Source organism: Amblyomma mixtum, chromosome 5 (genome assembly GCF_055824585.1).
Source record: "Amblyomma mixtum isolate Tamu chromosome 5, ASM5582458v1, whole genome shotgun sequence".
NCBI classification, from domain to species: domain Eukaryota; kingdom Metazoa; phylum Arthropoda; class Arachnida; order Ixodida; family Ixodidae; genus Amblyomma; species Amblyomma mixtum.
The window spans coordinates 89,195,965-89,218,573 of NC_143016.1; the positions used below are offsets into that span (position 1 = coordinate 89,195,965).

Consider the following 22,609-nt stretch of genomic DNA (forward strand, 5'->3'; position numbering starts at 1 on the left):
AGAGTGATAAGGAGCGCCCAGTTATAGTTTACTTTCAGGACTATATAGAAAAGAAAAATGTATTTTCGAATGTAAGTAAACTAAAGGGGTCCGATTTTTTCATACAGAATGACTATTCTCGGGAAACATTGAGAAAACGTAAGTTACTATGGGAATCAACTGAAGCGGAGCGAAAAAACGGTCTCAAAGTAAAGCTTATTAATGACAAGCTGACAGTCAATAATCAGACATATGTATGGAACGACGCTACATGCAAGCGAATTCAGTTTCTTTCCTCGGACGCTAGGGCCTCAGATTGACGCTCAACCTCCAGAGAACCATATCTTCCCCACTTTATTATTCTGAACACGAATGCGCAAAGCTTAGTTAATAAAACTGAACCCCTCGAAGTAGCCTTGCTTACTCATAATCCGCACGTAGCCATCATAACAGAGACCTGGCTTTACCCTGATATTAGTAGTGGCTGTATCTTTCCTCCGTCGCGCTCTGTTTTCAGACGTGATAGGGCATCACGTGGAGGCGGCGTCGCAGTGTTACTAAAACCAAACATTAAAGCTACACTTCTGCAACAAATCGAAAATCATGAAAGCCTATTTCTAGAGATCACGTACAACTGCCGTACCTTCATACTATGCGCATTGTATAGGCCACCAAATTCTGACGCTGATTACCTGGGCAGGCTGCAGGATCACCTTTCATTGTTTGGCAAGAAGAACATAATTCTTGCTGGTGACTTTACTGTTCCAAGCATCGATTGGTGTACTGAAAATTTCGAATCAATGCATGACTCAGGCCTTCTTTGCGATATTATGTTTGCTCATAATCTCAAACAAGTCGTCTTCGAACCAACTAGGGTAAGTGGATCTGCCAGCTCTATTCTCGACCTAGTGTTTTTAAACCGTTCGATTTCTGATTCTTCAACCGTAGTTTACAATGCCATATCTGACCATAAGATAGTAGTTGTATCTTTCGCTCTATCGAAAGGCCATCAAACAAAAACAATCAAACACAAAATCATTAAAGACTATTCAAAGGCAAGAGACGAGTCTGTACTGGATCCCTTAGAACTGGCATTTGAAACGTTCTCAGCCGAGAACGTGCCAGAATTATGGGCAAAACTGAAAGAGCTTTGTCAGTATTGCATTAATAACTTTATTCCAGATAAAAAGATACGCTTGAAGAAAACAAATTCATGGATTAGCCGGTACATTATTCATTTGAAGAGGAGGATTAAACGCCTAAAAAGAACTAAGTCCCCCAAATCGAGTTCCTTAAACGCGTTGATGGTGGATTTGTCCTCTAGCATCCACTCGGCCAGGCAACGTTATTTCACTGAAACCCTTCCGCAGTTTTGCACAAAAATCCTAGTAAATTTTGGAACCACCTCCGGGATTCCACTCAGCCTGTTCAGCAGATAATTTGAATGATGAGGTCATAACATATCCACAACAAATGGCAGCGCACTTTAATTCGTATTTCCATTCTGTGTTTTCCATTAACGATGATGACGATGATGTTAATAATCTGAACATTGTTCCTAATTCCTCATTAAAGCCTGTTATCTTGGTATCTTATGAGGGCATCGTGGAGATGCTTCTCAGACTTGATCCAAAGTGTTCTACTGGTCCTGATGGTATTCCAAATGCATTCTTAAGACGTTATGCAGAATCCCTAGCCAATTTCTTATGCAAAATCTTCCGTGAATCACTAATGTTAGCTTCATTACCTCCTGATTGGCTCACAGCCAGAATCATGCCTATTCACAAGAACGGGGACCGTTTTTCGGTGGGGAACTACCGTCCTATCTCCTTAACTTGTTCTTCATGTAAGCTCATTGAACACATGGTTGCAAATCATATAATGCAGATTCTAAATACAAATTCAGCGCTTAGTCCATGTCAGCATGGTTTTAGAAAGGGATTTTCAACTGTTACGCAATTAGTCACAGCTATCCATACCTTTAGTGCCGTATTAGATAAGTCCGGACAAGTAGACGTCATTTACCTCGATTTTAGTAAAGCATTTGATAAGGTTGTGCACAATGAACTACTACTCAAACTTAAAATAATAGGAGTACCTCCACCACTCATAAAATGGATTGCTGCTTACTTACGGCATAGAAAACAGTATGTGGAGATTGACGGTTTTAGTTCCCCTCCTCTCGAGGTCACCTCAGGTGTTCCGCAAGGGAGTGTGTTGGGTCCCCTACTGTTTTTGGTTTATATAAATGATTTAGTTTCTGCCATTGATGGAAATGTAAAGGTTAATCTGTTTGCTGATGACTGTATGCTATTTAAAGAAATACGTTCGGTTTCGGACCAAGCCCTGCTTAATACTGCTTTAAATGATGTTTCATCCTGGTGTACGAAATGGGGAATGTCACTAAACCCTAAAAAAACTGTATTTATGCGTATCACAAGGAAGAAGGTGCCTCAAATGTTTAACTACGCCCTCAATTCTACAACTGTAACTCAGGTAACCAAGTACAAATACTTAGGCGTAATCATTAATGACCAGCTCACATGGAGTGACCACATTAGTCATATAACTTCTTCTGCAATGAAAAAACTGGGATATTTAAGACATAAGTTAAGGGGAACACCAAGCAATGTAAAGAAATTAGCTTACGAATCCATTATTAGGCCGGAACTCGAGTACGCTGCCGTGGTATGGGACCCTCACACGAAAAAGGACATTGCGCAGGTAGAAAAAGTTCAAAGGCGTGCTGTGCGCTTCATTTACAATAAATATCAAACCTCCGAATCTCCATCTCTCCTTATGCAAACAAACCACACAAAACCTCTCAGCATCCGAAGAAAGATAGATAGAATAGAATTTTTGTACTGCTTAATTCAGGGAAAGTTTGGCATCTCGGCAAGTCCTTATGTTATTCCATCATCAGCTCGAAAAACGCGACACACACACAACTACAGCTTAACTCCTCACTTCGCAAAAACAAACTCCCATAAGTTTTCATTTTTTCCGAAAACAATCAGTGATTGGAACTCACTACCGGAAGAGGTTTTTACGTGTCCTAACTTCAAAGAGGCCATAACAAATGTCTTTTAACAAATGAAAATGGCCTTCTGAAACGTGCATTTGTGACTATTTTATATGTGACGAAGATGTATATCGGAGTGCTTTTATATCTGCATGCATGAATTTTAAACATATGTATGTACGTAAGATGTTCTGTAATCATTTCTTGTGCAATTTCCTTTTGCCCTTCCTGCTTGGACCAAAAAGGTCTGCAGTATCATGTAAAATAAATATAAATAAATCCCTGGTATACGTCTCTGCGTCCTGAAGCTGAGCATTCCGTACGAGCTTACCTGGCATAACTGGCAGCTTCTACTGCCTTGCAAGCAGCAGCTAAACTGCCAAGACCTCGAAAGTCGGCGAACATAACCGCTGAATTAATAATTGCATTCGATTTCGGTTGAGAAGCAGGCGCTCCCAACCGTGCGTCTCCGGCCGCTGGAATGCCCTCAGGACCTTCGTGGCCCGCTGAATGTTTTATTACTTTATTCAGTGACTCTACAGAGAGTACGTTTGAAGCGCTCCACAACGCGTGGACTGCGAGAACAGAGAGGCGCTGTAGAGAGGCGGGGGGGGGGGGGGGGGGGGGGGTAAATTACAGTAACAGCTCTCGCTGTACGGACACAGCATCAAAGCTGCGAAGCGGTGCTCGAACCCGTAACCACGTTTTGCAAACTGACTGTGATATACCTCTATTAAGCGAAATCCGGACGCAGACAATACGACCAGAGCGCATCAGAGCGCGATTTCCAGTTCTCTCGCGGGCGACAGTTTCATCGCGATCTCTTGAGTGCACGCAAGCACAAAAACCGAAAAAGTAAAATCAAACAAAAAAGGAAACATCCGGACCGATTCTAAAAGCGGGGAATGAGAACTACTCCTCCGTTCCGCAGGGAGAGCTCAATATAGAGGCGGCATTCGGGTGATAGAGATCTACGCCTATCGTTTCGCGCTTGCTTCAGGTCTTCTCACAGCCACTCGGCCATAAGGCCGCGTTTGAGATGCATCTTCCTAGCGGGACCTCGCGCATGCGTGCGTGCGTGCGTACGGACATCTCAAACCGGGAAGGCGCGCCTTCACCATTGAGTTCGCTCTTGCAGGAGTTTCAACGGAGTGGCAGTACTCGGTTCCTCGTGCACGACACACGCTAGTAGCGTATAAGCGCGTTATGCTTGCTGTTAGCAAATAATAGGGTGAGAGAGAAGAAATTAATAAGGCAGCCTCTTGCGTGTTCCTGCCAGACAGGGCGATGCGATAACGTTAGGTGAGCAGCTTCTTACCGCGCACTACACAAAGGTTTGGTTTGGTTTATTGGGGTTTAACGTCCCGAAGCAACTCAGCATATGACGAACGCCGTAGTGAAGGACTCAGGAAATTTCTACCACCTGGGGTTCTTTAACGTGTACTGACATCGCACAGTACACGGGCCTCTAGAATTTTGCCTCCATCGAATTTCGACCACCGCGGCCGGGACCTAACCCGCGTCCTTCGGGTCAGCAGCCGAGCGCCTGAGCCTCCGGGGCGGCCCCCTACAGAAAGCTCTTCCCTACAAGCGGAAAATCACACGATTGACTTCTTGGCTGAACTTAGAAAATGCAGAGCGTGTGCATGGTGCGTTCTGGCGCATGTGACCGTAAACAGATATTCACGCTTCAGTTTGTCTCAGACAGTAACCCAGTGAACTAAAGTCGTCGCGTATATAGACTGTTTAGCAACGGAGCCCTGGCTATGCTCCCTAGCCAAGCTCTTAGTCTTTTGCAGCTGTGAACGCAGGCCCGTTATTTGCTGTGTATACGTCGGCGCAGAGGGGCATACTACAAACGTAAGTACATTATGCCTATGCCCAGCAACCGAGCCTCATATATAGCTATAAACCACCGTGACAATCCAAGTTGTCCATAGATCTCAATATATACGTCTCCATTGCCATACAAGAATAGTAAGCTTGTACCGGTCTCTGCCTTAGCCAGAGGACAACGATGGATTTCTTCACGTGAACTGAGAGGTACAGCCTTTGTCAAAAGTTTGGAGCCCAGGGGCTTTGCTTCTGAAGCACATTGGCTGGTTCGTAATGCACCTCCAGCGCTCCAAATTTGCTGAAGGTAAGAAGATTTCTGGTCCTGCCTCCTCCAATGGGTAGGACTACCACGAATGTTACAGGAGTCCCACTGCGAGGCTTAGAAGCAAACCCCCTGGGCTCTAAACTTTTGACAAAGACTGTACATCCCATCCACGGAACCTAAAACCACCTGTAATCCTGCTTGTGTGGCACACGCTGGGGCGTATAGTTTTCAGGCCGTCGCAGCTACCATTACCCCGTGGCAGTATCCAGCAATACGAGCCTTGACAGCGTGATGCTGTCGTATTTTTCAGGATGAGGTTTGATTCTATCTCCTACGTCGAAGTAAAATTACTTTCGGTCGCATCCTATTCAAAGAGAGAGTTTCTATTTTAAAGTAGCTGCGATGGGGAACCAAATCACATGGCGCCCGAACAACATGAGACAGGGTCACTGAACCTAACTAAAGGCGAACGTCACCCGTCTCCCAACTAAACGAAACATAAAAGCCGACCTCACGTGTAAAGGGTTTTAGGCCTGTGCTTTCGCAGATTGAGTTCTGCGAGGCTTAAGTGCTCTCGGTAAACCCTGCTACACCTCGTGAAAGCCACTCCAATGTAAAAGCTAATGAACTGTCAAAGGAAGTTTATAAATATCTGTTCGACAAAATTTGTTTAGAACTGAATTTAATTTCAGCAGCCGAGACGCGCGACACAAAGATAGAAGCAGTCGCTTTCATCACTGTCCAGGGAACACAGCGCTCGTGCTTCGGCTCCATTTAGAGGTATACTTAAACGCGCTACTTATTCGTGCATGTAATACGCCGGCTGTTTCGCTTAAGATGTTCTAAAATTTTTAAAGATAGTCTTTTTGAGTTAGGAGAGGGCTTTTTCTGGCATAGCATTGTCAGCGGTGTAGCGCATCAGAATACAGCTAAGAAGCGCTGACTAGTAGGCTACTAAAGGTACAGTGAAGAGGAATCTGAACTCGTCTTTTTGGCGCGGGAACTCAATCTACACGTTCCGAGCATTCTTAGAAACTTCGACTCACTGCCCTGTGTGGCCGATTTCCCTAATTAAATCGAATCAACGTCCGGCTCCCGCCTTTTTTTTCTTTAATTCTCCCCGTACGGTGGGCGGAGTCGACCAACGCGTAGAGTTCCTTTAACCCAGTCCCGTAGCGGCTTGCCGCTCTGCCATCGGCGGAGTAATACGTAGTAATCCGTAGTAGCAAATAGTCCGCGCGTATTTTTATTTCTGCGGGCTTATTTTGCGGCTATATTACCTGCGAATGAAACTATTCACGGAAACCTTAAAAAACACAATAAAGCGAAAGCAAAGCCTCCACGGAGCTGGCTGAAAGGCACTCCACGCGGTGGTCGACTCCGCCCACCGTACGGGGAGAATTCAAAAAATAAAGGCGGGAGCCGGACGTGTAAGTCGATTTAATTAGAGAAATCGGCCACAAAGGGCAATAAGTCGGAGTTTCTAAGAATGCTCGGAACGTGTAGATCGGGTTCCCGCGGCAAAACGACGAGTTCAGATTCTTCTTCAGTGCACCTTCAATACTAAAAATCCTGCTAGTCTCCCTTTTATCGAGAGGCGTGTAGCCCAGAGTAAGTAATATCCATAACGGTTTTTCGAATTTCCAAAACTCAGTTACCCTCGGCGTTGCGGCCCAACAAATTTCGCCTCCATCGCGCCGAAACACATGCGCTTTCGAAAAGCTTGCAGGAAAAGCAACCCCTCCGGTGCACGTAACTCGTCGATATAGCCAGAATTTGATGGGCCACAGCGAGGAGGGTAACTGCGTTTTCAAATTCTATAAACTGATGTAGATATTGCTTCAGGCTACACGCCTCTCAATGAATGAGGAGACTAATAGTAACAGTTAAAAAGTTAACCAAAGTTAACCAAAAAGTTAACCAAAAGTTGGCCAAAAGTTAACAGCCTGCTAGTGAGAAGGTCGTAGCTGCGTATTCTGAGGCGCTGCAACACTGAAAATGATATGTCGAGAAAAGCATTCTTTTAAGTAGAAAAGCCTATCTTTAAAAATTGAAGAACATGTTATGTGAAACACACAGTATAAGTAAAGTCTGTTGCTGGGCAAGCTGGTTATTTTAGACGTTTCGAGGCGCGCAGGGCTGGCAGACGATGGACAGGAATAAGCTGTGGACACAACTGCGCTGATTCGCAACTTTATTTATAGTATTTACCATGACAAAAAGATATCGAAAGAAAAAATGTGGCAGGTGATATGCAGGCACATAATTTGCATGCGCGGAGGTGTACCGTGAAAAAGGAAGGAGTCAACAACCATGTGCGGCCGTTTTGAACGTTTGCTGAATCCTTGGTTTTTCGCTGTGCACCTCGGCCATGCAAATTATGCGCCTGCATATATCACCTCCCGCTTGTTGCTTCAATACCTTTGCGCCATACTACAAAAGGCATGGGCCGATTGTCTTCGATAATAAAGTTGATAGCGGTCAGCGCAATTTTGCTTCCTCCTTGTTTTGTTCGTCATCTGCTAGCGGAGCGTAGCAAGCAATATAAGTTCAATATGTTGTGCGCCCTTGGACGGATTAAAACGTGATCCAACACGCAAAGATGTCTACAAATTATTCGTTTATTCGAGTATGAATGGGCGCATGACACACAAGATAAGCGGCAAACAGTCAGCTAAATAGCTGGAAATCCCGAAATGGAGGAGACTAAGTTACTCCAATTTGCGAATACAAACGACGATTGAGTGAGACAGTAAAACACTGCAAAACCGCAGCAAAGAAGGCAAATCAGAAGGCGACCGCGAGCCTAAATGGAAATAAATTACATTACAAAACTCGGAGAGGATGAGAAATGATCGAGAGGCCAAACATAGCCGAACATGCTCGCCATCAGAAGGAACTGCGAGCGCATTGAAACTCTGCGCATCACCAATTTACGCTTCAGAGATCAGTGGGCTGCTCCCTGCCGCAGCAAATCAAGGCTACAAGGAACGACGTTCAGGAAGAGGCCGAATGCAAAAGGCGCTCGTTTGCTGTGCGATATCAGTACATCGTTATGAACCTCAGATAGTCGAAATTAACCCGAAACACTATGTTGGTTCGCCGCCTATTTATTTCCTACTTCCACTTCCTACTTCATCCCTTCCCTCACTGCGCGGTTGAGGTCTCCATCCAGAGTGACAAACTTACTGAGTCCTTCCTTTCCTCTGAGCCAATCATTATTTTCTAAGAAGCCCTGGCATCTTAGCGCATGGGCGTTCTTGAATTTCGCCAACATCAGCAAAACAAGTCCTTTGTTGTTCCGCCAACTATTTCGTATAAGCGACACCGATGAAACATCACGTATACAGTGACTCCATACAAGGGGGAGCTTTCTAGTATGCCGTCACGATACGTTGATTCGGAAATTCAAACTTAATTTCAATTCCCAACAGCTCGCGACAACGGGCACTTTGTGAAAGTCGAGACGGAGAAAAGTCGCCAAATGAGAGAAAATAGTTTTGATCTAGATATGACTCTCACTCATAGGAGGAGGAGAATAAGGAGGAGAAGGAAAGGCAGGGAGATTAACCGGAAGGATAAACCGGTTTGCTACCCTGTACGGGGGAAAAGGGATGAGGGAATATAAAGATGAAGGAGAAACGGGAGTAGTAGGAAAATGAAGTCAGTAAGCAAATTTGGCAATCATTCATAAGTTGCCGGGAAGTTGACATCCTCTTTTCTCCCAGTAAATACCAAAGGCCGAATGTCACATCCGACATATTAATCCAAGCAGGGGACGCGCATCGCTTCACAGTGAATATCGAATACGATCTGCAAAAGTTTTGACCCTCCCATCACGCTTCAACTAAACTCGCAGAACGGAACACTGACTCGGAGAGGCAAGATCGGCCAAAAGTTCCCGCTTAACACAGACAGCACAGACAGCAAGCAGCGTTGTAAGGCCCACCCTCAATTCTCCCTTCTTTCTCGCACTTTCTCCAACGTTTCTCTCTTCAACGCAATAATATCTACGACGCCATAGCCAGGAACAGTCCAAGATAAAGACAAGCAAAAGTCAAGCCAAGCCAAGCGAAGCCAAACCAAGCCCTGAACTCCTTTTGACGTTCTGCAGAGCTAAGTGATTGGACACGGTATCGGACTCTGCATCCGTCCCAATTTCCCGTCTCCTTCCCTGCTCCGTGGGCCGGCTGCCGCAATTCCCCCGTAGGCGAGACCGGAGTGCGCCAAGAGGCGCCACTCGTTATCGGCTGTCACTCACAGCGGCGTTAGCATTTCTACGCGCAAGTGAAAGCTACTCCGTTTCCGTCTCGATCATCACCATCCGAGACTGGCAGTATAACTTTCTAAACTGCTCTTCTTCCCGGGTCTTTCTTGAAGCTGCGAGTTAAAAAAAGAAATTATGTTTCCAGTGCTCGACGCGAGGTATAAAAAAAGACCTTCCCGACTCAGGTATACAAAGAAGCTTCTTACTTTGACGGCAGAGCTGACTGCTCTGTGTGTGTTTAAATTATTTTTTTTTTCTTTCTGGAGAGAACGGGAGCAGTCGAACAGACTCCTGAAAGGTAAATCTGCAAGGAGACGAAATGAACTTGAGCTGCTCGCCGCAAACCGATTGAGGGTATTTTTAGACTACACTGTTTCATTTTGGATTCGCGAATTGAAGATATTTATATCGTGTGCGCAGGAAGGTCAGAACTGAAGCGGATATTACGCAGAACACAAGGCAACCACATATTTCCCGACTAGAGAAGAAGAAAAAAATAACACGGCGGGCTACCGTAGCATGTCGAAGACCATTTTTTCTGGGGCAGAACAAAGGAATCCGCTGTTGAGGGAACGGCGGGCAGCAAGAAAGGCCGTGCGGAGGTGAAGGAGAGAGGATTGGAGTGAAAGAGAGAGAGCGCCCATCGACTCGCCATGGGGACAGGCCATTCGCCGAACAGGGTCGAATTGAACAGCAAGAGGCACGGCAGTGATGCTACTGCCGTCCGCGAGGAAGTTGAGGGAAGAGGACCACTCGAGTAAACGACGTGTCTGGTGCTAAAAGAAGGACTAAATAATATTACAGAAAACAAACGCCTGGACAACTTCGCTTGTAGACTAAACGATGGGGCTTAGCGCAATGTGCGATTTTGCCTCGTTTCTGTCTCCGTCAAGAATGCAGAACGTTGGGGTGAGCCTGTCGGATCTGTTGTTTCACCCTCTGCACTCTTCGAGGACAGATCTCGACGGGGTCTAGACTTCGCTAAACTGGAAGTCAAAACTACTGCAGTACATCGGAGTGCCCGAGATTTCTCAAATACCCCCCCCAAACTTGCCCAAATACACGTGCGGAAAAATACAACAGAACTGATCCGATGTGAGAACAACGCCTCCTTATCACAAAGACATGATCGGGTGGAACCGGTGATTCATTGCAGTTAATTGACGCATTGATGGCGATAACGATGTTGGTCTCTTGAAAGCAAGAGAGAAGACAACGAATAAATCGGTAACTATACTGCCCATTAGTCGCTTGGAAATATTCCGATCAGAAGCCTGTTCTCTTCCAGTCTACTCCTCCACGAAGTCTCGCTACATGATCAACGTTCCTAAATGCATTCGCCATCGGAACGTACCGTTCCACCGTACATTGGTTGAACAAACGTGTGATTCGTTTATACGCCAGGAAGCGCGATTATGCAGCCAAAAACACTGTGAATTCCTGCACGCTCCCGCTTCCATTCAAGCAACAACGATGCTCATTAGTAAGCACAGCAGCCTCAGCGCACCGGGTCACACTGCATTGACGTTCAACCGAAACCCTACGTACCTAACCCGTCCGACCTGCCAGCCACATCGTGACGCCGAACCGGCGACAACAAAACATCAGTCAAAAAAACAATTAGGCCACAGGTCGAACCACGCACGCAGCGCTTCCGGCCTGCTTCGAGCTCCGGCTTCGAAGATCCGTCGGCTCTCCGTCCGCGACTCCGGAAGATGGCGCTACCCTGCCTCGGGCCATCTCCGGGATTCCCCTCTGCCTCCGCACCCTTTTCCCCCGTGTGCCCCCTCTTGCGTCACCTCCTCCTCCTCCTCTTTTACTTCGTGCGAGGAGGAAAGGGGGAGGCAGCCGCGCTACGCGCAGCGGTCGCCGTCGCCAGTCTCTGGCCGCGGGAGCCCGTGCTGCGAACGCTGGGGCTCCGACCGCGGTTCGGACCCCCCCGAGTCGGCACCGGCGCGCCGCCGCCACCGCGCGAGTCGCACGCTCTTCTACTTCGCTCATTTCTTTGGCGAAGCTGCGTGGTGAAGGAACCAAGCGAACACTTGCAACCTTGTCGCGTCAGCTCCGACGTCAACTACTCGGTGTTCGGACAGCCCGGAACTGACATCAGCAGCAGGCAGGTAAAGGAGAAAGATACGCATTTCTTCAATCCATCCATCCATCCCCTCCCACCCACTGCTCTTCCTGAAACTTCGATCCGCACGCGTGCGTTCCCATTCCCCAACTTCTCCCTTCCCCCGCTTTTCCCCAGCCCTGACAACTTCCCTCAAACATTCGTCACTGAACTGTCCTGGCCCATGCATCGACTGCTAACACATACCTCTAACGAAACGACAACATACCCCGCATTGATTCACTCCATCATTCCCCTCCAAAAACACCCTCGCTGTCAACCCCGGTGTCTCCCGACTTTCGAACGTGGCGTGTTCATCACCGAATCCGTTACCGCTCAACGCACCACTGCCCTCGTGTTGGGGGAGAACGATTAAAGCAAACGGGAGAAACAGAGAAAAAAAGAAGCGGGAAACCGGGGCTCGAAAGTACCGGTAGGACTCCAGGAAGTTTTGACCGAGGCTCGAAACTTTTCAGTACTCTCTCAATAAAGTCTTCAACTGTGGACTCGCACGGGCAAGCGAGGAAGTGACAATGATTGATGCGACGGAAACAGACTCGCTCGAGCTCGTCTCGCTCCCTTGTTCTCCGGTCTTCCGTGGCGGCATGAAACGATTAGACGCTGCAGCATGTACGTTCGATTGTTTAGCGGGCTTATTTCGTTTGCCGTATAGCATTGTTTCCGAAATGTCTAATCGCACGTTTGGGGGCAAAGTTTCCGGGCGTGCGCTGAACTTCGTGAAGTCAGCTTGGCGCGTCATGAATTTGTTCTCAGGTGTCAGTGCTGCCGTGACAGCTGTTGTGGCCTTTAACGCTCCCAAAGAAGTAAACTTTGTTTCAGCACTCCTGCGTGACAGTTGAACTCAGTGGCCGATTATTTGGTTGCTTATTCGGGTCTGTGTTGTTCGAAATTGGAGCGTGTGGGTATAAACGAACCTGAATTCATACATTCGAGCTCAATACCCCCAGCAAAGCTATGACAACAACCTAAGGGCACGCTGATATTTTATAAGTAATAGCAGTACTTATCGGGGCAGGAAGTACCAAATAGGTAAGGACACTGCAGCCATTCTCCGCTAAGTTTTCGATTGAGTTCTGAACGAATATCGGCCATGTAGTGTATCAGTAAGGGAGCTTCAACCGCAGCTCTTTCGTTGCATATCACCTTAATAAGCGTGCGACAAAATTACTTCGCGAAGGTTCCAGTACGTTCTGAAAAATTTATAAGAGGTCGATGGACTGTTATCTTTTCGCAGGAAGAGTCTTAGTCACAATTGGGAGACAAGAGACTGAAATTACTAGCCGTGTGTGAACAGAATCAAGCGCAGAGGGATAAACGAACCGAATGACGCAGCAGTGTCGGCTGCTGGTGAGGAGATTTTATATTCTTGGACGCCTGCGGTGTAGAGTAATATTTCATTTATGACATAAATCAAGCACGCTTCTGTGCCTTCAAGTGTGAGAAGCAAAAGACGAAGGAATATTAACGAGCTGCATGCTTATATAATAACATGGTTCTTGAAGAGACTTACACAAGTTCTTAAACTATCACCAGAGCTTTAAAATTTAGTTACGGTATATTACTGCATGGTTTATAAGTTTAGGCAGGCTGAGAACGGCGGCAGATTGGTGAAAGTGGACCACATAGTAATCTGCTCTCTGCAGCAGTCTTACAGATATGTAGGGACAGCTGGATGTTTGAATAAAAAAAAAAAAAAGGCATGGAGCTAAATGATGACGGGTTCCAATTGGTCCCTTTCCTGAAAAGCCATGAAGCGCTCGCCCCGCGTTCCTACTGTGCGTCGTCTACTTAGTGCAAATCTTCATGCCCCTACAAAAAACTTTGAAGCTCACTGGCTCTGCGCGAGACATGTTACACTGACCGCACTGGTGAAGTAAGCTCTCGCGTTTGTGGCACTGGTGTTCACGGGCTAGTGAGCGAAAAAACGTGAATAGCGCAAGCCAATTTTCTGTCAACAGCGTTGTCTATATACACTTTTTTCCATTTTACACTGACTTGACTAACAAGCCTCAACTATGATCCAACGGTCAGAACAGCTTATTTTTGAAGTCTCTCTCTGATCACCCGCCCGCTGCTAACAACCTCCTCCAACTCCTCCTCCTCCCCATCCTCTTGTATCCTAGCATTGACTTATACTGCACTGCCCCCTTTGCTTCCACATGCCTAAATGCACGCTTTTTAGAAGCCGACGGTAATTTGAAACACGTAGCCCCGCACACAGTCCTGATTTCGATCACCGCTAAGCGGCGAAGAAGTAAATGAAGCGAAGAAGTTTATAGGTGTGAGGGTATACCTCTCGATGGAGTGAGCGATGAGAGTAGTGTTTACCTGTGATAGTAGCAAACAAGATAGCATATCCCCACGTCATTGCACGTTTATTGAGCCGCGTACTTTACATCTGAGCAGTGCTTTCGATGGGGCCAGTTGGTTTCGCACAGTGTCTGGTGCGTTTCAGCTTGTTTGTGTTACATGTATCCTTGTGTGTGTTCGCGCTGTTTTCTTCAAATGCTGCATTTCACAGTTTGTGTCGCATGTATGACGCAGCGATTTTGTTGGGGATACCCAGGTAACGCGGATGCGAGCAAGCGTAAGCGTCGTTGGCAAGCTATGACACCCCGTCCCTTAAGCAGTCCTGCGCTTTGTTCCATCTCACCTGCACTTTTCATGCAGGTGCATGTTGCAGTGGCCACAAAGGCTTGCGGTACTCACAGCTATCGCGTAATATGTACTGCTAGAGCTGTGAGAGCTTCGCGTACCACAGCGCATCAGACGCTGTAAAATTATCGAGCAGTTCGCGTCGGCTAATGACAAGGCGCGCCTATCGAAACCCAGCGTAGCTGGGCAGCACGATCATTTTACAGGCTGGCATATTTTTGCAACACGACCACTATGGAAGTACAAGAAACGACGCTTTTGCTGTGTGTGTGAACGTGAAAGTTGTTTTATACTGCCCTTTCAGTAGCAGCGATCAATACCTTGTCGTCGCTGAAATACACAGCGATGGCTTCGCTGTTAACGCTTTAGTATAAGTGCCTGTTGTCACTTGCACTAAAGCTCTTCAGATGGACTACAACTAGTCTGTGTTTTTATGTCTTATCAAAATGATAACCTATTGGCACAGGTGTGGGCGCGGGTGGCTGTGACGTCATTTTGCCAGACATTGTCAGACCCGACGCAAAGCTTCAGAGAACTATGATCTGTGTACTGTGGACCGTGAACAGAGAACCAGTGAAGTTGCGTGTAAGGTTTTGTTCGCTTCGTTACGATTGTTTGCTACTTGTTCGGGGGCTCACCGTCTCAAACAAAGGAAGCACGTTTGTGAGATTAAAGTGTACTTGACGAGCAACGACCATGATTCATGAGCGCACGCGCTGACAGCACCGGTGCTTCAGGCTTGGTCGTGGTGATACTACGACGCCTCCCGATAGTCTCTCAGTAGACTGGTCAGACAGTAGCAGTGTGTCCTTTTTGCTTTCGGTCGCACACGCATAAAAGTTGGAACACTTCTTCAAACGAGTGCTCACCGTAACGCCTCCGTCTGAGAGGGGCATATTTTTTTTTTTTTTGCCACAGGCAGGCCTAGATCACTGCACAGAAAACAGACGAATGTCGACACGCACTTTTATTCGTCTAGATCCGCTTTCTCGTTCTTCACCACTTTAAGTACCGCCGGTGTGGTTTAGCAGATTTGGCGTTAGGCGGCTGGCCCCAGAGGTCGCAGGATCGATTCCCGGTCATGGTTGCCAATCCCTTTTCGGTGTTGTTGAAATAAAAAAAAAACGCAATAGCGGTGTCGGGTGTTAGAACACGTTAAGAAACTCTAGATAATCAAAATTAATACGGAGATACCCTTCCCTCATAGATCACAAGGAGCATCGGGACATTAAAGAACACTTGAGTACAAACCGAAGCTGGCCTGTATTGCTACATTGTAGTTTTTTGACGAAAAATGCGCCATTTACAGTGAAAACTGAGCTTTTATAAGCTAGGAAAGGCAAAAGGCTGACATAGAGATTCGCCATTACCGGCCGATTTCGCAAGTAAACTAGGTTGCGTAGGCACTTTTTTTTTTTTCGCGGATCATGGAGGCTATATGTTGCACTCCCCTTCACTTGAAAACGATGATCACGGAGTAATTTTCAGTGCAGACGTCCCGAATTTGAATCGAGAGAGAGGAAAATTTTTAAATGCAATTTTCTTAGCAATGCGTGTTTTACTAAAGTGGGACAGACAAAGGATACCCAAGAAGAGCCACAGAACCGATTTTTACTGAGAACAAAACTTGGATGGAGATGTCCTCAGTGTCCCTTAAACTCCATATATCCTGCACTCTAAACAGAAAAGAGTAAAAAGGGAGTAAACTGTCCTCTTGCGCACACCCTTTTATAAAAGGGAGTGTATTTGTGTTCAGAATGTACAGGCCTTTGCCACTGAAATGTTTTCTTTAGCGCGAAAACTATAAACACTTTTGCTACTCACCACAAAACACTTTGTTCAAATTCAGTGCATTCTCAGAAGATACACTGATAGTCTTGTGCCACTAAGGAAAAGCGGCTACTAAGGATAGCTACTCCACTCCGAAGTCACATCTAATATGTCTCACACGCTGCGATCCCCTTCCGGCGGTGACCGCATAAATGGCGGTAGTGGTATGTAGTGTTTAACGTCACGAAGCGACTCACGGGCTACGAGGGACGCCGTAGTGGAGGGGTCCGGATTAATTTATATCACCTGGAACTCCATAATGTGCGCCAACATCGACGAGCAGACGGACAAATTTGCATTTCGCCGCCGTCGAAATAGGGCCGCCGCGGCTGGGATCGAACTCGTGACCTTGGAATCAGCAGTCGAACGCCAAAGCCACTGAGCTAGTGCCGTGGGAGGCAACTTAAAGATCAGTGACATGAGATGCAAAAAATTCTTCAGGGACATTCTAGTACGCCTTTCTGGGGCGATATGTAACGGGTAGTAACACAGAACTCCGTGAGTCACGATAGATTGGAACATTTGTCAGAGCGTAAGTGCTTACTGAAAAGACCTTTCAGGAAAGAAAAATAATCAGATAAAGGTGATGAGAAATGATTTTTTCATATAGGCGCCAGTGTATCACTGCCGTGATGGTTTACCTTAATGCTTCTGCTAGCGACTGAATCCTTTTGTTACATCGTTATAAAGATCCCCGTTAAGCAAATTTAATCTTATATCCTGAATTTTTACAGCAGTGTGAAGTAGGTGATCGAGCATGTAAAACATGGTCTATTTTGTGCACAGATGCTTAATACGATGGAGCCGAGCTGTTGCGATTGTACTTTCTGTGCATTGCCGGAGCAGGCTGAAATCGATGCTATAGGCTTTGAACCTCGAGAACGTCGTTGAAACTAGATTTCAGAGCCTGTGCCGCGAGCGCATGCACCGTTCTCTCCACAGTGGTCGGTCGCGCGCAAAATCTCATTGTTCGTTCTTAGCCGGGAAAGAAGTTTTATACAAGATATTTAAATAAATCTAGCGCAGCAGTCAGCAGGGACCGTCAACATGGCATTTCATCCACCATTGCAATCATAAGATTTCGATGAATTTTAAACTAAATCGTTTCGAACATCCCTGCCACTGTATATATACTATGGTCTACTAGGGTCACTTTGTCAGCGCAACAAATACATTCAGTAATTTTTTATTTTATTTTACAAAACTTGGAAGAGACTATGTACTCAGAAAAACATGAAGAAGCGGTTGCCATAATTACTGGCATTGATAAAACATTGTACAAACACAGTGACAATTATATATTAACAGTCCACTGCCATTAGGCAGAGCAGTAAATCGTGTGCAGAGGCCAGTTATCTGTGCTCAAAATGGATTGTGCCGATGACTCCTTGCACCGCCATCAGCATTCGATGCACGAATACCCTGAGGCGCGAGAAGACAATAAAATCGATGAGAAACAGACATTGAGACACAAGGAAGCTCAAAACCAAATATATTAAAATCCACGTATGATCCGCTGTTCAGTGCGCGGCCGAACGATTTCACCGCCAGATTAGCGTTCATAGAACGAAACTCCACAGAGTATGTTGGTGGCCGAAATATTTAAGCTCATATCACTAGCAGTGGTGCGGCGAGGTTCTTCTATAACCTCAACTTACTATTTGTCTAAGGAATGAATAAAACGAAACTTGACAACATCTTAAGATGCTTCTCTAAGCGGCCATAGTTTTCCCTCGAGGCTCGTCCAAGCTCAACAGCCCAGCGACAGAAAGGACCGAATGCAGAGATGCGAATGTGGTTCTCCTTTGGGGACATAACGAACGGAGGACATTGATATAGCACTATAGTTCTGACAAAGAAACAGCGTGCGTCATTTTCTTTGTTTCGTGGTCGTTGCCTTGCACTTGCCGCGCCCACCCCACAGCAACTTCGCCCAGCAAATTCTCGCACGAAGTATTCGATCATTTACTTTATTAGGCATCCCTGTTGCAGTTCGACCGGTCGGCGGACCCTGATTACCTGACTGTAACTCTGGTCAGGGCCTCTGCTTTGCTGGACCCCCGACTTACCGGCGTGAGAATACAGACAGATAAGGGAAGGCAGAAAGAGACGGGGCGAATGCCGTTCTAGTCATTATTTGTTGCACTTCCCGTGTCCGTGAGTTCGTCTTTGTGCGAGGGACAGCGTTGATTAGACGTCGATTAGCGCGGACACACAGTGCTCGGCATCGAGCGTTAGCAGAACCTCCATCCAAAGGCAACATCGTAACTAGTCAATATTAATCAGCACCGTGCCTCTGTCGCTCGGACTTAATTACCGAGATAATAGCGAGAAAAACAGCGCGAACGATAATTCGGAAAGTGTGTGAGATCTAGTTAGCCCATCGTTGACTTGACTAAAGGCTCAGTGCGAAGGCTAAGTGTGACGAAGTATGTACAGGCACAAGCGTTATGGAGGAGTTATATTTTACTGATACGAACCAAATTTATTTTATACCCGAGCAGTGAAGTTGAAAACTTGCAGAGGTAAAAATTTGCTGCAGCACTTGCACAATGACACAGATGTACAGTACGGTCCATTGTTAAAGGGAACAAGCGATCGCGTGCCCTCCGCGCTACACGAAGCACTGCTGCCTAGATGCGGCAATAATAGGCGGCATGAGGCGCATGCGCGGAACGACCAGCCTCCATGCTTACTGCGCATGCCTCTTGTGCCGACAGTTCCCTCAAGTTCTCGGCAGTAGCGTTCCGCGAAGTGCGGAGGCCGCGCGATCGCATGTTCCCTTTAACAGTCGACCGTACTGTACAAAGGTACTATGGGGACAAAAGTCTCCACGACACGCGGCTGTTGATTTTAGCGTTAAAGTGTGATGTGAACAAACAATTCCCTGATTTCACTAGCACACATGACAGAATAGAAGCGCAACTTTCACGTCCACAAGTGTGGTCAGTGGTCAGAAAACACTGGCCGACTAGAAACCTAACCGTTCTAGTTCCCGTTGCCGTGTCCTGGCGACTTTTGTTCCCGATCATCTGTCTGTGTAGTGTGGGGCGTATTATGGCACGTAAGGAAAAAATAACACCAAGCGCTACACACATTCATTTTCATAAATAAAAACTAATTACAAAAAATAACCAGAAAGTAAGCTTGTCGCACTTAATTGGGGACTAATGGGTGAATGAAAATCAAGTGTTCCTTCTTACACTCCTTCGATTTGTACTACACCTGGGGAACAACGCTGTGGAGGAAGACAATATAGGTTCGTGCAGGTGTGTGAACGTCGGAAACGGGCTGCTGCCAAATGTGCTTTATTGAAAATGCCGCTTTAAGCTCAGCAGCGCTCTGTCAGAATGCTCCCGCCGAGAGCTCCAACAGGCTAACGACCTCTTGAGGTGCTAAAGAATGCCGGTAAGAGGTTTGGTTTGGTTTTGTTTTTGTGGGGTTTAACGTCCCAAAGCGACTAAGGCTATGAGAGACGCCGTAGTGAAGGGCTCCGGAAATTTCGACCACCTGGGGTTCTTTAACGTGCTCTGACATCGCACAGTACACGGGCCTCTAGAATTTCTCCTCCAAAGAAATTCTAGCCGCCGCGGCCGGGATCGAACCCGCGTCTTTTGGGTCAGCAGCCGAGCACCATAGCCACTGAGCCACCGCGGCGGCTGCCGGTAATAGGGATTGGTGGGATCACGACCAGCGCGAGTAAATAAACACACCTAAGAGAGCTAAATCCGCTGTGTTCAGAACAATTTGCTTTCTTAAACGGCTGCACAACGAAGAACTCTATTAACTCGCTAGACGCACTGAGTTGACTGCGAGTGCTAAAGAGTGAATGGAATTCAGTGATTGATAATTCGGGTGAGTGAATGGGAAAGCCAGCCCACATTGCATCGATGCCTCGTATGGTTATGCCTGGACAACATATGAAATAAGCTCGATACATCGACAATTCGTAATAAAACAATGACAAAAAAATATTTCATTACTGCCGAAGGCGAATTCGTTAAAGCGACTATCCGAATTTGAGCAGAAACATTGCCTGCTGACTGATTGCCAGTATGGCTTCCGTAAGGGTTTAGGCACACAACTCGCATTGCTACAACAAAAAGAACACATACTAAATCAGTTTGAAGAAGGAAGACTTGTGTTAGGAATTTTTATTGACCTGTCAAAAGCATTTGACTCCATTAGTCATCAACTTTTAATTAAGAAACTCCAACACTATGGCTTTCGTGGTAAAGCCGCATCTCTTTTATGCTCCTACTTGGAATTTCGTAGACAAATAGTCGTCATAAACAACCACAGTTCTAACCCATTATCTATTTCAGCAGGCGTCCCACAGGGCAGTATATTAGGACCTTTTTTATTTAATATGTACGTGAATGATATTGTGAATATTGATGCAACCGTGAAATTTATCATGTACGCGGATGATACCAGCATATTATTAACCGGTAAAACTAGTGACGACCTTGTTGATGCTGCTAATTTAACATTAATAAAACTAGACGAATGGACGCGTAAAAACAGCCTGACGATTAATGCAAACAAAACAAAAGCCGTATTCTTTCGAAGTAAAAACAAAAACCTAACAATACAAAAGTCTATCTACTTAAATGCCACTCCTCTCGAAATAACTTCCAGTATTAAGACATTAGGTGTTATCTTTCAGCAGAATATGTCATGGGATGTCCACGTGGACAGTATGCTTATTAAGCTGGCACAGGTAATTGGGCTAGTATACCGCAATCGCAATTTACTACCACCAAAAATCTTACTGTTAATTTATAATACCCTATTCTCCTCCCGACTCAATTATTGTCACTTAGTTTGGTCTACGACAACTTACGGAAATTTGCAGAAGCTTCACAAGTTGCAGAAAAGGTTTGTAAGAGTAATAGAAAATCTGCCGTTTTACTCACATACGTATCATCTATTTCCCAAATACAACATAATTCCTGTTACCAAGCTGTTTGATTATATCCTTTGCAAGGCAATTAAGAATGAAAACGCCAGCAACAGTTCATTTCTACATCGTCTAGCCAGGTTACAACAAAACGCTACTACACGCCAGACACGTTACACGGAGCTCTGGAAAGTAAGGACGTTTCGCACAACATACGGCCTACAAACACTACAGAATAAACTACCCCGGTTACTAAATGATTTAAACCATAAACATATCCAACTTGAAAAGGTGACGTTCAAAACACTCCGCCGGTATTTCAACATGTACTAGGACACTTCGCTTGCCATTCCTGTTTACTCTGTCACATTGTTGTTTACCCTGACTGTACCGCTTGTCTGTATTCACTTTGATTTGAATTTTATTTGAAGCAAAAATGTGCTTAATTTATCTGTTACTTTCGCTAAACTCATTGCCATCGCACATGAATGTTCCATTGCTTTTGTAAGTGCTTTCTAGCTTCATTCTAACACATTTTCTGTATAATTTTATGTAGTTCTTATGAGTGGTTGTAATTGCAGATGTTTTCATGTTTTGTTCTATTTTCTTTTTGGATGAGACATGCCGTTTCATTGCGCCTATGATGCTGTCAAGTGTATAGGGGGGCCTCCGGCTTTGTCAAGCTGTCGCTTGTGACAGCTTTTACTGCGGGTCTCCCGCGCCATGTATTCATTTGGCGCAAATAAAACCATTATTATTATTATTATTATTATTATTATTGTTGTTAACACGACACGTATACGTGTATTAATGGCCCTGTACAGAAGTTCACTGATGAAAGAATGCTTACTGTTTACTTTTCTGGCGCGAAACTGGCGCTTTCTTACCTTCATTGTGGTCGTTTCTTTTCTTCTTATCGCAACGAATCTGTTCTCTCGCAAGAAACAGGTGCGCCTACAGCTTGTGTCTTGTTGGTGATAAATTAGTTATCATTTACGCCCTTCCCCCCCCCCCCCCCCCACCCCCTCTTCTGAAAAAAAAGAAACTAAAATCGACGCGTGTGGTCGATGCTTGACAGCAGAAGTGCGTTTACGAATAACCTCCGTGTAACTCGTACACGGGAAGCTTGCTGCCTGCTATGGTTTTCGTTACTATTTAAAGGTGGAATCCACGTTTTCCTGGTATATTTCGGAGGTCAAGTGGTTCTGCGAAAACCGTCGGCTCAATCGTCTTCACTCCGGCCAGTCAAACGATTTACAGGAAGCGCCCAAAGTTGGGCCCGATATTAACGAGCCAATACATTACGTTGCGAGGCCTACGCTCCAGTGTCGGGCTGGCGCAGGGCCTTCATTCTTATGGTCGAGTTAAGGAACAATCAGACCTCATGAAGATTTGACAAACGTCGCCAGTACACGTAACTTAGAAAGGACGAAATTTCCACAGCCATGTTCAAGCGAAAGAGAAAAGGACGGAAAGGCAGGGAGGTTAACGAGGCGATGCCCAGCTGGCTACCCTACACTTGGGGAGGGGAACAAAGGGGAAAAAAGGAAAAAGAGCAGCAAGGAAATCGCGGGTCTGACATAAACGCTCTGTCATCACGTCCGTGGCTAACTCGCATAACAAGAAGATCAGCAACGGCATTTTTTATTACGATAAACAATAACTAGGGGTGTGCGAATATCAAACTTTTCGAATACGAATCGATACGAATACTTGAT

At 45.9% G+C, this 22,609-nt stretch overlaps 2 protein-coding genes across 3 annotated transcripts in view; one reads left to right on the top strand and one right to left on the bottom strand.

The window, feature by feature from the left end:
* The window catches only part of LOC149342959 (unconventional myosin-Ie-like), a 283,527-nt gene that overhangs the window by 110,050 nt on the left and 150,868 nt on the right, over positions 1-22,609 (bottom strand). The gene's annotated exons all lie outside the window — the stretch shown is intronic.
* Ih (hyperpolarization activated cyclic nucleotide gated potassium channel Ih) overlaps positions 11,224-22,609 on the top strand; it is a 415,526-nt gene continuing 404,140 nt past the window's right edge. Inside the window, exon 1 of one of the 2 annotated variants that reach the window (XM_089545515.1) lies at positions 11,224-11,489. The gene's annotated coding sequence lies outside the window, so the exon portion shown is untranslated. The remainder of the gene's footprint in view (positions 11,490-22,609) is intronic. The other variant, XM_089545511.1, reaches the window with a different exon arrangement.